Raw genomic sequence first — 15,086 nt, forward strand, 5'->3', positions numbered from 1 at the left:
TTGCAGAGCCTTGGAAGAGAGGCTTGTGTAGCTGGATGAGCTCAAAGAAGAAATATTTTTGGTTGGATTTCACTAGTAGGTCCAAAAGCAGCGCGAAAAGGCATGGCATGATCGACACATCAAGTTGCACACATTTAAGGTAAATGATCTGGTTTTGTTATATGATAGTAAGTTTGATAAATTTCCAGGAAAATTCAAGATGGACTAGTTAGGGCCTTATATTATTAAGAAGATTACTGATAGAGGAGTGGTACAGCTAGTAAAGTTAAATGAAGAACCCTTCCCAGGAAAGGTGAATGGCAGTCGCATGAGGCCATACACCAGCGGTCTGACCATGTGACTAAATGAAGGTAGCATAGTCTTAGTGCTCCAGGTAGCTAAAAGGAGGCGGAAGCTGCAAAATTGGAAGATGGTGTGGAGCAAGGAAGTGTCACTGGGTCCATGACAGTGCAGAGCGAGTTGTGCTACCCAGGGAGAAATCACCTAGGTCAGCCAGAAAGTAACCATTACAGTCACTGTTCATGAAAAGACGGTAGTAGTGTGGCGAAATGGAGCGGGTGGGTGGAATTTAAGACAAAATTTATGGCTTATATCCTTGAAAACATGCCGCCAATCCAACATTAATGAATCGATTATGGGGGAAATAGTCGGATTTGAATTCAAAATGCTATATAAATTACAAGTGGTTTCCCAGTGAAAAACATTTGGTATTTTGAGAATTGAGTTGTTGCGCTTTCAAGTGCACATGAGCTGTGAATTCTTTCAAGATCTAATAATGATTCTGGCTTTTGAACAATTGTCAAAGGAATGTTGCCATTACTGTTGAGGCCCAAGGCAACCATCCAGAACAAGAGGATCCCAAAGGTCATGGAGGTGGCATGCAAAATGGTCCCAAAATTTTCTATTCTGGAGGAGGAGCCAGTTGAGGTCCACATTCACAAATTGGCCATAGGGGTACGCAACAGTCGGGCAGAGATGGCGCAGGCTTAGTTGGAGCTGAAACTGTAGATTACAGAGCTCCAGTTGAGGTCTCAACTTTCAACACTGCCAGAGGTAAAGGAACTATGAGCGGCCGCTGTCACAGAAGCAATTGCGGCAGTGGACAGTGTAGTAGTAGACTGCACACAGTTGTTCGAACAATCGTTTGAGGTCCTAACTGGCTTGCACGAGGACCCAAACATCCAGAGGCTAGAAACGGAAGCACGTGAACTAAAATAGCGCTATGACGAAGTTAAGGGCACAACACCAACCCTCGCGCTGACATAGAGGTTATCCAAGCTACAGGAAGCCAAGCAACTAAAGGAACAGGTGGACGCAGTGCTACATAAGGAAGCAGTGCTGAAGGCGTGTCTAAATCCCTGGCCGGAGAAACCTTATGAAGTCACAAGAAACATTAAAGGCAAGCTTGCAACTCTACAAGCGATGCAACAATAGCTTTAGGCTGACAACACAATGGCAGTAACTGAGAAGACAATCGAAGATTGCGAAACAGGTAGCAGCTCAGTGCATAGCCAAAGTTGCGGTCATCAGGGTCGAGTTGGATGAGCTTCACGCAAAGATCTCTACACCTATTGAGTGACTCGAGGGTGAGTCACGATGTTTGTGTTGGGGTGTTGTTGGGAGTGGGATCCCCTAAGGGTACTTTTGGGGCAAAAAGCCCATGTTTAAGTCAAATATTTGTAATATTATTGTAAATACTTTGCATTTTGTGGTCGCGAAGCACAAAGGTGTTATGTGTCATAAAGGGTAGTCTACCCTTAGTTTTGTAAAATAAAGACGGTTGTAAGAGATCTATCCATGGTTCGCAGACCACGGGATTGTATAAAAAGAGCTAGGCTCTGAGTAGTTAGAGGAATAGAACATGTAAGAGAGTCATAGCTTTAGAGAAAGAAGTCTAAGTCTTGGGTTGTAGCATAGGTAGACGCTCTGCAGTTGAGTGCACAGAGGCCTAGGGTAGAAGTTCACAGCTAAGTGCGTGATTGCTTGAAGTTGTGTGCGCAGGGTGGACACAGTGTGTAAACACCTAGGAAATATTAATAAAAGGACTTGTTCTACCATTACTATGTATTTTTTCTGTTGATGGGTTTGGATATTTTGTGTATGAATTTCCTTTATTATGCTTATATGATGCATGAATGAATTCAGTTACATTGAATGATTAACGCAATTATGAATATTTGATTACGTGTTGATAACTTTAAGTATTCGGCAAGATAAGAAAGTCACTTAGGGTAATTGAGGAATCTACATAGCATGCTGTCATAATAGCGTGAAAGTACCTGGGCCATAGGTTAGGACTATGCGAAGGTTGATCATATACTTTTGCGAAGGTACTGAAAGTCGAAATAGAGGGTTTGTCTTATAAGCCCTAGAGTGAGATTACCTATGCAAAGGCAGGGATAAGAGATACCAAACGACATCACAGCCTTCTCACGGTGCGGAAACTTGGTTCCATCATCCCCCAATACTGCTTCAAGTAAGACTTCAGTTTGTGCTTTGCAGTCTGATGCCAAAAGTGCCAGTAGTGTAGGGATTTTTTTGGCTAAATAATGTTGAATCAGGGTCAGGCCCCCTCAAGCCAACAACTACCAGGACTCAGTTAATGGGAGGGAGAAGCTACCAAAGTGGGAGTGATTATGGTTTGAATTGGTACAGGAAGATATTCGGTAGAACACCAAAGATGGATCCTCATCCAAGAATGATGATGAAGAGAGTTGTTCCTTAGTTGGAAGGGTGAAGAAAGGGAAGGGTAAGTTATCCCATTCCGAATTAAATTTCAGTCAGGGTGGCAATAAAAAGGACATGTCAAAAATTAAATGTTTTCACTGTCATGAGATGGGACACTATGCCATAAAGTGTCCACACAATAAGGCCGTTAAGAAGCCCTCAGGAGGAGCAATAGGTGAATCTCTTTCTTCACAATTCTAATTGTATTTCACCCTAATCACTTGCATGGTGACATTGTTGATGGGTAGTGTGTGGTACCTAGATAGTGTAGGCTCATTGCATATGACTAGCAACAAAGAGTGTTATAGAAATTTTTGGGCCCTACAACCCCAAGCATGAAATGTCCATAAACCAAGGGCTCCTAAGTCCCTAAAAGTGTTGTTCTAACCCCTAAAGAAACAAGGTCAACAGATTACAGCTTCTCCCAGAAGTTCTCCATGAAAAACTGCTCCGAATTGGTCAAAACAGGATCATTTCAGCTGCTCCACTGGCTAAGTGCATTGCATCTCACCTAAATACACTGTGTGGGTGAGTTGCATTTCAAAAATCCCTTCTGTGGGGTGCGATGGGTGAGAAATGACAAATGGCAATGTCATTCCACGAGGTGGAGAGGCAATGGAAGCTTCCAGAATCTTCTCCTGTGACACTTGCCTCACTGAATTCGACCAAGGATGAGTAAGAGACCATCAATCTCCAAGTGGAAGCAAGAACTATCAGAGGGAAGACACTAATCAAATCTTGAGCTGACTCATCTCCATTACAAACATCTATATATGGATCCCTCATCCCAGAGATCCAGAGGCTGGAATTTTACATATTGTAAGGAATTGTTGTTGGTTTCTTGAGACAAACATTAGATTGTTGGGTGATCTAAGCTTTGTTTGAGGTGAAGAGGGGCTTCTTTGCTAGGAGGTTGATGCTAGGTCAGAACAACTGGTTGTAACTCCTCTTGGCTCTTTTCTTGTTTATCAATAAAAGCTATTCAAGTTTTCCTCCATGCTTTTGTGTCATTGATGCTTGCTACATTTGTATGGTCAATTTACATCTGATCCTAGATTGTTTATGATTATAGATCCATGTCTTTGTATAGTGCTATGCTTCTGTGATCTTACAGGTACTTTGTGAAGCTGGGTGTGTAAGGGAGCAGGTAGCTGAAGACTATCAAAGAAGAGAGGGACCAAATTAGGAGATTAGCGCAAGACAGAGGTTGGTCTTTCTGTTCCTCTCTATCTATAATTCATAAGGGAAAAACGAAAGTAGCTTTTCTCTATTTGTTTCTAAGGCAGCTGTCACACCTTAGTGGGATAGAGTAGTTCTATATAGACACTTTTCCCTGTAACAAAATGGCGACTCCACTGGGGAGCTAATTAGTTTGTTTTTTTATCATTTTGTGTTGTCTGTTTCATAAACTTACAAGTAGCATTCGAACTGCATTTGCCATAACAAATGCAAAGTAGATAACTGCTACTTCAATCCATCTACTGGATCTGTTTATGATTTAAACAACTGATTCACAAACTATCTGATTTCCCTTGTGATAGCTCTTAGATCCTCCTTAGATCTACCCCTGATTGTTGCATTACTGATGGCTTTTTGCTCGGCCAAAACCCAAGAACTAAACTGCAAAATGTGACCCAGAACCCAAACAAAGTCTCGTTTCTGGCCCAGCGCAGGTACTGTTCAGAGATTCTGAACTTCAGCGCACTTCCTGAGTGGACAAGTTGCGCTGCATTTCAGATTCTCTGTGTTACAGGTGCACTGATCAGACTAGCTCTGTGCAGTTGTGGCTTCTGTGATTCATTCTTTCCAGTTCTATTCCTGAATTTTGCTGCCTGTGATCAGTATATGTCTGTTTGAAACCCATTTTCCTTGCTGTTATTCCGCCTCCTTTGTATGAAAGAACTGTAGATGTTTGTGTGTTTGTTGAGTCATTTATAGTTCTCCTTTGCAAAAGTAGCGTAATCGTATTGTCATCCTTTGATTTGAAACTATCGCAAGTGTCGATTTCAATCGTAGGAAAGAGTTTGATTGCTGTTGATGGTTGATTATCCTGTTACTATTGCTTTTGGTCTGAATTTGTAATTTTCTAGTGTCGAGAACAAGTATTCAGTTCAAAATCGTAAAGTGTTGTGATCGTCTCCATTTTTTGATTTCGAAAAGAAACTTGTTGATATTTGTCGCTTGAAAAGAAATTCAGATTTGTGCATCAACTTTTTTTTTAGCATTCATATACTAAGAAAGTAAAAAAAAAATACATGCATGTGCATTTGCATATAGACAGTCTGATTGGCTTGATTTAGGAAAGTGCATTTAGAGTGTGCTCTTTGATCTTTGTGAAAAGATTCTGTCTTTCTTTTCCCTAGTAGCTAGGATTTTCATTGCACAAAGAAGATAAAAAGATTGTTTATCATCTTAGATTGCATTTTAGGAATTATACTACATCTCGCGGTGAACCTAAAAGGCAAACTTCATAAACAAGATCAACTATAAAATAAATTCAATGAATCTAACAACGCTTTGGAACCTAACGCACAACATTTAGAAGTCTAGGCTAGAGACGTATTCTGGCGTCGTAAAGCCTGGTAACTATTGTTCTCACTGATGGTTGGGTGATTCCTCCACTTTGAGATGATAAGTACCAGTACGGACTTGTGCTCCCACGTATCGTCGAGTATATTTTGGGAGACCCCAATAGGCTTAATCCTTTATCCATAGGAAGCCGTGTCTGCCACCCTATCAATCGCAATGCACTGAACACAACAGTCGGGAAGATTGACTGCTGTACCGTAAAAAGTATTCTACAGTTTTGCGATTGGTTTGGTAATCCCTCTACCTAGATTTCCAGAGCAGTCCCTTTCGTTCCTTTTCAGACTCCTTAACAGAAAAGGTCCATCTGAGCACTTGTCACTTCAGGCTCATTAAAAATCGAAGGCAACTTGATTCATCTTTTGTTTCTTCTCAACTCTTAAAAATTGAAAAAACAAGTTGTGTCAAAGCATCTAAAATTCATCTAATTCGGAAACATACTTCTCTTTTATTTTTAGTTGATCGAGTAATCCGCAATTGTGGAAGAAAGTCAATTGAAACCCCATCGTTCGCGGAGGCTTACGAGTCAACCATCTTTGTCTCCGGAATCGAAGCTAGTACGGACAAAGCGAACTCGTTTAACCGGTTCCAAATCTCCTGTTAAAGTTAGAACAAGTGTTCCAAAAACATCAGAGACTCCGGTTACTCAAAACATTTCTAGTATCCCTGCCTCTACAAAAGAAGTTCAATAGGCACAGAAGGATAGTGGTACTGATCCTAGTCTGAGGGTAAACACTTGCGTTACCGAGCCAGTTCCATCTACTGTTGGCATTATGACACAAGTGTTTTCCTTGATGGCAAATCACACTAATGACAAATCATAGTGCAGAAGGATGGCAGCAAGGAATTGATGATCAGACTACAAGTATGAAGAGAAAATATATATACGCAGGTTCACTATATACCAAGTAGGGTATACACGCAGGTTGACTATATACCAAGTCGCATATACGCAGGTTCGCTATATACCAAGTAGGGTATACAAGCAGGTTCACTATATACCAAGTCGCGTATACGCAGGTTCGCTATATACCAAGTAGGGTATACACGCAGTTTCATGCACGGAAAAGTGCGTACATGTCGGAAAGCTTACTTTTGGTCCGTGGTAGTTAGTCCTCAGTATTTGAACCTATGGTATTGGACCATGGTATCTCGACAAGTGTGTTGATCCCAAGTATTGGGCTCTTGGTATTGATTTATTATGGTTTTGGACCGTGGTATTGAGCAAGGCCTAAGACTATAAAAGGAGAAGAAGATCATTAGGCAATTACATCTGAAAAGTCTTGAATATCTGAAGAAGTATGAGATCCAGGATGCAGGTTATGGGTTGATGATGCATTGCTTTATTTGAGCTAAGGAGGGATCTCACCGGTTGATGGAGAACAAGATCTAAGGAGAGATCGGGATCAAATGGTTTGAAATGAACTATCCTTATGATGCTTATTCTAGATCTACATACTGACGCATGTATTGTTCTATAAGTGTTATGAGTATGACTGATGTCTGGTACAGTTGCAAGTTATGAGAAATTATTTTTAGATCTGTACGCAGGTTGTCTTTGGCAAAAGCGCATATGTACACGGGTTTGATTCATCATAGTAGCGTATACATTATGAAGGATAATATTTGAAGTTGCAGATGGATTTGATGGTTATGGCAGAGTTCTGTTATCTAATCTGTGTTTTGGTGACTGTGTTATTGACAGGGTTTCAGTGTTTCAGTGATTCAGAAATTGATGATGCTAGTATTAACTATTTTGTGCTTCAGTGACATTTATGGGCCCAGTATGAAAATTTGATGAAATGTGGCCTTCAGATTATGTGTTGAGCTTCAGGAGTATCTAGTCTGAAAATGTATGAAACGTGGTACCTGGAGGAGAGAAGATTGTAGGTCGGCACCTACGTACTAGTATCCTAGCTAGTACAAGAGCAAAGGGGGTTGGAGCTCCCTTCCATAAGAGTCTTGAAAAACGAGAGAAGGTTGTAGCCTTCTACAGGCTGTAGCCTGCGTACTGGTATAAGGCTGCACTAGTACAAAAGATTGTAAACTGAAGTTTCTTATTAAGGAAAGATAGAGACGACTTGCAGCAGGTGATTTTCACCCACATTGGGTTTCCACCTTATATCATGGTGTTCATGTGTGCTTCTTGTGTGTGATGATCTATTCTATTTACTGCACTTGCTTACTGTTCATATGGTTAATGAAGATCTAATGCCTAACTAAAGACTCACATTTAATGGATTAACTGAATCATAAATATTCTGGATATACTCTAGTTGCTTTAGACACAGTAGCGTATACACGCGGGTTCACTTAATTGAAGTAGTGTATATGTATCCAAGTATAGAAATGAAAAAGTTTTATTGATCTGATAATACTGATTCACCCCCCCCTCTCAGTATTATTTCCAACAATTGGTATCAGAGCAGGTCCTTTGGTAGAAGCTTGATCGCTTGAAGGAGATTTGTGGAACTGTGGGAAAGAAGCTTAAGAAGAAAGCACCTAAGAAGAAGAAGACATCTCAAAAGAACTATGATAGTGGGAGAATCGATTGAGGATTAGGTATAAGAAGCTCTTCAGATTCAGAATCATTTCAGAATGAAGATGAGCTATCAGGTATGAATTTGCTATCCTCTGATGTTCCAACTATCTATCCATTTGGAAAAGATGAAAGTGATAGTGAAGCAACTGAATTTGGTTTTATGGGTGAGCAAGAAAAGTATCAAATAGAGGCAGTATTTAGAAGGCTTACAGACAAAATTAAAGATCAACAAGATCTATTGAACAAAAGGGAATGTGCTTTGAAAGAAGAAGTTACCAAACTAAAAGCTCAATCAGAGGAAGGAAACAAGGTAAGAAAGTTACTCAAGGACAAGGAAAATCAATGTCAAAAGTTGCAGGGTGAAGTGACATCATTAAGAGATGAAGTCAATGAAAGAAGCACAACCATCAAGAAACTCATAGATAGATCCAGTTACTATGAAAGTCTTGAAGCGACGATCCGCTCGCTAAAGGAAGATCTTGAAGAATCAAAGAAGCAGAATAAAGATCTACTCCAAGCTATTGAAAAACAGGTAAATGAAGATATCAGCTTAAAATCTCAACTGGAATGTGCCTTCAGAATTCGTCAAATGCAGCAGGATCTGAATGAAGAGCAAGAAAAGGAGATTCTCAAACTAAGGAATCAGTTGGAAGAAGGAAGGAAAGCTGAAGAAGACATGAAGAAGCAATGTCTAGAAAAGGAGGAACAACTTCAAGTTGAGGTAAATATCTTGAAAGGTAAATTAGAAGAAAAGGATAAACTGTTGAGATTTCAAGATAGTACTAAAGCCTTGGATGATATTCTTAGTAGTCAAAGGTCTCCTATTATCAAGACTGGTCTTGGTTTTCATGAATCTATTGAAGGTGAATCTAGTTCACAAAGTGAGGCAAGGAACTATAAAGAGAAATCCAAAATGATCAACAAGGAGATGAAAGGTCAATCTCATCATCAACCAAGGAAAGAAATTCTTCAAATAAAATCTTTTACTCCTCCTATGAATAATGTTGAATGTTATGTATGTCATAATCTTGGACATGTTGCAGCCAGATGTGGAAGAAAAGAGTTCAAGACCATCATGCAGAAAGATCATCACATTCAAGGTACTTTAATGGATATTGCTTTGCTTGCAATATGTTTAGTCACAAAGCTACTGATTGCTACAGGAGTAATATGAAACATGTAAGATGTTATGCATGTAACAAACTTGGACATATAGCAAAGGAATGCAGGAACAAAGGACGTACATCACACCAAAAGGAGAAAACATCATCACACTTGAAGATATGGAAGAAGAAGGAAGTACAGTGAGAAAGATGTGGCACAGCACAATGTACTCATATACAGCACATCACAGACATAACAGACTCAGAGGGAGCTGAAAGTGTAAAATTTCAGTATCCTGAATCTCATACGCAAGTTCCATAAAGGGAAGTCACTTATATACATGAGTTAGACACTGCAAAGTCGCGTATATGTCAGTCTGAGGAAAAGCAGTGGGGACAGACTCAGAAAAAGGACCTGATATGATTCAGTCTATTATCTGCTCTATTGATTAATAGTTACAGTTTGCTGAGGATGTGTGGAAATGTTTTGATACTTGTAAGGTGTCTAGAAGCGTTTTGATCCTGACTTGATGATGTCTTGATGCTTATTGTTGATATATGCATGATCAGATCTAACAGATGGCACAGGTTGAGGGGGAGCATATGCCTTTAATAATTCATTGTTGGCATTATGGCTAATAGTCCTTGGTGATGATGCTTATATGGCTAAATGATATATATTTCTATGATATGGTTATGAGTTGTCCATGATAAAATCTCATATGATTCTTGGGGATACATAGTTGATGTTCAGATCATATTTATGGTTGATTCTTTGATGATGCATATATGGTGCTTACATGGTGATCTTCATAAGGATAAGGAAAAGTACAAAGCTTGAATACACATCTTCCTCACTTGATGATGAGTCACTCATATGCTGCTGTCATCATATGCATACAGTTATGATGCAGGCACTCTTGTGGATAAGGATTGTTGCTGTTGATGATATCAATAAGTTTTGTCAAATGAGCTTGAGCTCAAGATACATAGTGCTGATACATGGATGACTACTCAAAGTTGCTTTGTTGGAGACATGGTGATGAGTTCTTATCTATATGATGATAGGTTGATACTTACATATGTTGATTGATGCAGATGTTCCCAAGTAATGATACTTGGATCATGTAGATCTTGACGTTGATGTAATGGCTATGGTGGTTTCACATATAATGTGAATGATTTCATGATGATGTTTAAAAGGACGAGTTGACATCTATGTTCAGACATACCTTGTTGCGGGACATTTACAGGTTGCTGATATGGAAATGGTTGTACGCGAGTTTCATAAGGCCTATCCACGTATATATGCTTGTTTATGTGGATGCAGACGCGTATATGGAGTTTTGAAGGAAATCAACAGGGACAGATGTTGGTTGCAGAGAGTCTGATATGGGTCTGACAGAGACCATTTGGCACAGGTTCAGGGGGAGCAGATAATCTTCCAATGATGCATTGTTGGCATTATCTTAGAAGCTTTTGGTTCTAGTTCACGATTGTTGTTGATTTCAGGTGAAACAAAGGCAGAAGGATCTCTTGGTTGCTGATCTGAATCGACAGATGCTGGCGATATCAGTTATTGGTGACTTTCATAAAGTCTTGCTCTAGATATTTCGGTCATATATCTCTTTTGTGATATCTCTTTCATGATGTCAAGGTCATGTAACGGCCTATATTGGTTTCCCCACTATGCCTGGGATGAAAATGTAATGCTCTTGCTTTATCATGTGTAAACTTTTGATGTATCCCCACTTGGTTGGGTGGACGAGTCAATTCTAGTATATCCCCACGTGGTTGGGAAATGGATATATGTATTGAGTCTTTTGGTGATAGGAAGGTCTCTTATGATGTATAAGTCAAGGTGGATGAGTCAATTCTAGTATATCCCCACGTGGTTGGGAAATGGATGTATGTATTGAGTCTTTTGGTGATAGGAAGGTCTCTTATGATGTATAAGTCATGGTTCTTCTTGAAGAACATCTTTTTGCAGACCTTGCTTATAGTCAGGGGGAGCATGAACAGCTAACTTCAGCAGTACAGAGACTTGGCATGTACTCAGAGAGAGCATGGACAGATTGGTACACTTTGGCATATACAAAGGGGGAGCACATTTGGAGATTTCAGCAGGTACTCAGGGGGAGTATGGATAGCAGAATGTTTATCAAGGAAAGAGAATATCTTGGTCCACCCTTTGCCCTTGATGTCAAAGGGGGAGAGTGATTTGGTGTTGTTGCCATCAAGTCCAAAGGGGGAGATTGTTGGCATTATGATGCATGTGTTGTACTTGATGGCAACCCTCTCATAGAAGAATATCTCACTTACATATAACTAGATCAATCTACAGATGTGACTAAATGCATGGGATGCAAGACAGCTCAAAGGAACAAGAAGATCAAGTTCTAAGTGTGACAAGTTAGCTTTGCCATCAAGTCCAAAGGGGGAGATTGTTGGCATTATGACACAAGTGTTGTCCTTGATGGCAAATCACACTAATGACAAATCATAGTGCAGAAGGATAGCAGCAAGGAATTGATGATCAGACTACAAGTATGAAGACAAAATATATATACGCAGGTTCACTATATACCAAGTAGGGTATACACGCAGGTTCACTATATACCAAGTCGCGTATACGTAGGTTCGCTATATACCAAGTAGGGTATACAAGCAGGTTCACTATATACCAAGTCGCGTATACGCAGGTTCGCTATATACCAAGTAGGGTATACACGCAGTTTCATGCACGGAAAAGTGCGTACATGTCGGAAAGCTTACTTTTGGTCTGTGGTAGTTAGTCCTCGGTATTTGAACCTATGGTATCAGACCATGGTATCTCGACAAGTGTGTTGATCCCAAGTATTGGGCTCTTGGTATTGATTTATTATGGTTTTGGACCGTGGTATTGAGCAAGGCCTAAGACTATAAAAGGAGAAGAAGATCATTAGGCAATTACATCTGAAAAGTCTTGAATATCTGAAGAAGTATGAGATCCAGGATGCAGGTTATGGGTTGATGATGCATTTCTTGATCTGAGCTAAGGAGGGATCTCACCGGTTGATGGAGAACAAGATCTAAGGAGAGATCGGGATCAAATGGTTTGAAATGAACTATCCTTATGATGCTTATTCTAGATCTACATACTGATGCATGTATTGTTCTATAAGTGTTATGAGTATGACTGATGTCTGGTACAGCTGCAAGTTATGAGAAATTATTTTTAGATCTGTACGCGGGTTGTCTTTGGCAAAAGCGCGTATGTACACGGGTTTGATTCATCATAGTAGCGTATACATTATGAAGGATAATATTTGAAGTTGCAGATGGATTTGAAGGTTATGGCAGAGTTCTGTTATCTGCTCTGTGTTCTGGTGACCATGTTATTGACAGGGTTTCAGTGTTTCAGTGATTCAGAAATTGATGATGCCAGTATTAACTGTTTTGTGCTTCAGTGACATTTATGGTCCCAGTATGGAAATTTGATGAAATGTGGCCTTCAGATTATGTGTTGTGCTTCAGGAGTATCTAGTCTGAAAATGTATGAAACGTGGTACCTGGAGGAGAGAAGATTGTAGGTCGGCACCTACGTACTAGTATCCTAGCTAGTACAAGAGCAAAGGGGGTTGGAGCTCCCTTCCAGAAGAGTCTTGAAAAATGAGAGAAGGTTGTAGCCTTCTGCAGGCTGTAGCCTGCGTACTGGTATAAGGCTGCACCAGTACAAAAGATTGTAAACTGAAGTTTCTTATTAAGGAAAGATAGAGACGACTTGCAGCAGGTGGTTTTCACCCACATTGGGTTTCCACCTTATATCATGGTGTTCATGTGTGCTTCTTGTGTGTGATGAGCTATTCTGTTTACTGCACTTGCTTACTGTTCATATGGTTAATGAAGATCTGATACCTAACTAAAGACTCACATTTAATGGATTAAATGAATCATAAATATTCTGGATATACGCTAGTTGCTTTAGACACAGTAGCATATACACGCGGGTTCACTTAATTGAAGTAGCGTATATGTATCTAAGTATAGAAATGAAAAATTTTTATTGATCTGATAATACTGATTCACCCCCCCCCCCCTCTCAGTATTATTTCCAACAATTGGTATCAGAGCAGGTCCTTTGGTAGAAGCTTGATCGCTTGAAGGAGATCCGTGGAACTATGGGAAAGAAGCTTAAGAAGAAATAACCTAAGAAGAAGAAGACATCTCAGAAGAACTATGATAGTGGGAGAATCGATTGGGGATTAGGTATAAGAAGCTCTTCAGATTCAGAATCATTTCAGAATGAAGATGAGATATCAGGTATGAATTTGCTATCCTCTGATGTTCCAACTATCTATCCATTTGGAAAAGATGAAAGTGATGGTGAAGCAACTGAATTTGGTTTTATGGGAGAGCAAGAAAAGTATCAAATAGAGGCAGTATTTAGAAGGCTTACAAACAAAATTAAAGATCAACAAGATCTATTGAACAAAAGGGAATGTGCTTTGAAAGAAGCCGGAGTCCAATCAGGGACTGTTTTGACGACATGGTCTATTCCTATTTCTTCATCCGGATTATCATCTGGTATTTCTTATGTTGAAACTCAACAAATTGATCCAATGTGTCTTCAAAGGCCAATCTACCCTTTAAGTACTGGATTTCCACCATATGGAGGGCAGTATGCCTCTTCATTGTTCCCTCCCAGAGAACAACCATATGGGAGTTTACAACAAAGTTCAGGTCAAACTGGAATTACATCCATCGGTTGGGTACCAATACTGCCTCAGCAACCAAGGGTTGTATATTCAATGCAACCAGTCCACCCTGTGTTGAATATTCCCACTATACCTGCTATGGTGACTGCGTCACAAGTACAAGTGCTACCTGTTGTATGTCAACCCCAAGTTTCTCAGGTTGCAATACAACAGCCTCTTGTCTCAACGAATCAATCACAACCTCAGGTTAGTGCCTCCTTATCTGGAGCGACTCAGACTCAAACATGTACTATGACTCCTCATCTTGGTCAATCATCCAGTATTGGGCAATAGCAAATGGTCCAACAACCATGGCTGGTTCAATCTCAACAACCGCAATTCCAACAATCATATCAAGGACCTGAGCAACAAGTCTTTGTAAGTAATGGGCAACCGCATTTCCAAATCGATTATCAACAACCATATTATAATGGTTATGCCCATCAACCTTGTCAAAGTTGCCAGCATCAAATATATTATGTTGGTATGCAAAGACCCACTACTCAGGTGATTCCATCTTATCCTGGGTATGCTTCGCCTAACCTGAATCAGCAGTTGCCCTTTGTAGCAACTCTAGAATTACCGGATCTAAACCAGCTGATGAATGATCCAATTGCTTATGCCCCTTGGTGTCTAGCGATTCCGCATAAACTTCCGTCAGATATTCGTAAATTTAATGGAAATCCAGGTGAAGACCCATCGAATCATGTGATGACATTTCATCTGTGGTGTTCATCAAACACCCTAAATGATGATTCGATTAGGCTTCGCCTTTTTCAGAGGACGTTAACTGGTCCGGCAGCAAAATGGTATATCGAGTTACCTAGATCTTCGTTTGACAACTTTAGTACCCTAGCCACAACCTTTTTAACCCATTTCAGTTACCCACAAGGTACAAAACGGGAACATAACTTCTTACCAATTTCAAACAAACAACGGACACTCACATATCTGATCATATACATGAGCGGTGACGTCGTCGTAGAATGGTAAAAACGTATGTTCCTGATCAGCTTTTAGCTGAATGGTTTATTAAGTCATTATTGCCTTCCATCACGGAAGATGTAGCAAAAGGGGGAGTCATCACTGAAGAGCAGGTTATCACTCGTGCGTAATATTTGGACTTGATTTACACTCAGTCTGGCACGCTCTACGATAAAATACTTGATGCTCCTAGACCGGAATTCTCAGTCCCTCCTCCTCCTAAATCAAACAATGACTCTCATGCCAGAAATGGCGTGATTGCCACAACAGACACGAAATCGACAAAGGCTACATCTAAAAAGGCCCATAAGATTTTTGGTCAAAATGAAAATGAGGAACTTCTTGCCTCGGAAGTAAATGTTGTGTCTACTGACAAGGGCAAACAACTAAAGCAACCAGGGGGCAAGA

The sequence above is a fragment of the Pinus tabuliformis genome, chromosome 3_2 (assembly GCF_031772625.1).
Source record: "Pinus tabuliformis cultivar Carrire ecotype Pingquan chromosome 3_2, CPIR1, whole genome shotgun sequence".
Lineage (NCBI taxonomy): Eukaryota > Viridiplantae > Streptophyta > Pinopsida > Pinales > Pinaceae > Pinus > Pinus tabuliformis.